This window comes from Neophocaena asiaeorientalis, unplaced genomic scaffold (assembly GCF_003031525.2).
Source record: "Neophocaena asiaeorientalis asiaeorientalis breed wild unplaced genomic scaffold, Neophocaena_asiaeorientalis_V1.1 scaffold177, whole genome shotgun sequence".
In the NCBI taxonomy this organism is placed as follows: domain Eukaryota; kingdom Metazoa; phylum Chordata; class Mammalia; order Artiodactyla; family Phocoenidae; genus Neophocaena; species Neophocaena asiaeorientalis.
This window is the reverse complement of record NW_020172779.1, coordinates 8,042,786-8,044,238: the sequence shown is the minus strand read 5'-3', so window position 1 is coordinate 8,044,238 and position 1,453 is coordinate 8,042,786. Positions and strand designations below refer to the sequence as shown.

At 48.4% G+C, this 1,453-nt stretch overlaps 1 protein-coding gene across 1 annotated transcript in view; it reads left to right on the top strand.

The window, feature by feature from the left end:
- ATAD2 (ATPase family AAA domain containing 2) overlaps window positions 1-1,453 on the top strand; it is a 67,070-nt gene that overhangs the window by 550 nt on the left and 65,067 nt on the right. The window lies entirely within an intron of this gene.

The window sequence follows — 1,453 nt, the reverse complement described above, 5'->3', positions numbered from 1 at the left end:
GTCCGGGTGACAGTTGGCTGGGGGTGGAGGCAGGAGAGGGAGGTAGGTTGGGAGGAGTATTGTCGAGGACAAGTAAAATGGAAGGCTTCTCAAGATCCGAGCCCCGGAGGGGTGTGGGTCGGGTGGAGAGATGGACTGACTGCGGGAGGGTGAGCGGTGCGTTACCACCCACTTTTACTCGAGAGGAAACCGGAGCCCTCCGCAGCTGAAGTGCAGCTGGAGGCCGAATCTCGGTTTGGGGCTGCCCCGCCCCCGACCTCACACACCTCCCTGTCCAGTCGCCCGGGCTCCCGCCCTAGGTTTGCAGCGATCGCGAGCCACACGCATTTACTGAGCGCTTCCTGTATGCATAACAAGTGTTTAAGGGGCCGCGGGGGATAGGAAGGTTGTAAGTCAGGTTCCCTGACCTTCATTTACGATCCAGAGGGGTTCGGTAACCAGAACGCAGTGAATAATACCAGGTTGCATAATGTAGAGAGATGGAGAGCAACGTTTCATGTACGTCTTCTTCACTTAAGCCTCATAACAGCTCCATGAGAATGGATAGTTACGATATGGCTCTTACAGAGGAAAAAACAGACTCAAGAAGCTAACCAGTAAGTGGTAGATCGAAAATTGGAACTTGGATGCTCTGCCGCCACCACCTTTCTCTTTCTGTTATTTCATGCTACGGTTATAAGCAAGGTCTGTAGGTTTCCAAGAAGGTGCAGCAGTATACTAAGGTCTTCCGGAAAAAAGCTTCTCCTCCCTCCCCTCCCCACCCCAGCTGCCGAAAGAGACACAGGTGGAGGAGACAGCGCTAACAAAGGGTTAGAGAAATTGAGGAAGCAACGTCAGTAAAGTTAAGGCAGCAGGAAGTAGTCTAGTTCTGTTGAAGGGAGAGTAGTCATGGGGGTGGGAAAACTAGGACCAGAGAGAGGGTTAGAACTGGGAAGTCAGAATGAGAGGCCAAGGGGAGGTAACCTGTGGTGGGAGAGAGGGACAAACCACAGGTAAGAGAGAGATCCCGATAGGAAATTAGTGGTATCTTTTGTAGAGGCCCTATACGAGTTGTTCCTCTACTGAGGGGAATGAAATGGTCCAGTCAGTCTCTGAAATTGTGATTCTGAATTGAAAAAACAATTTCCTGACTTTTAGGATCTGTCTCTCAATCACAGGCAGAAGTTGTTAAGAGATCTGGGGCGGCTGGACACTTCTTCAATAAACTCAGTCACTCGACTCATTAACCTATGTTCAGAAACAGCTAATTATTTCAGTAAATATTTGAGTGTTTATTATCTTCAGGACAAAGCTAGTTCCTGGGACTGTAATGATGTATTGAATACTGGTTAAGAAACATAGGTTAGGTACTTAAAACGACTGTTACTTCTTCCTGTGATAAGCCATAATGGAAAAGAATATGAAAAAGAATGTGTGTGTGTGTGTGTGTGTGTGTGTGTGTGTGTGTGTGTGT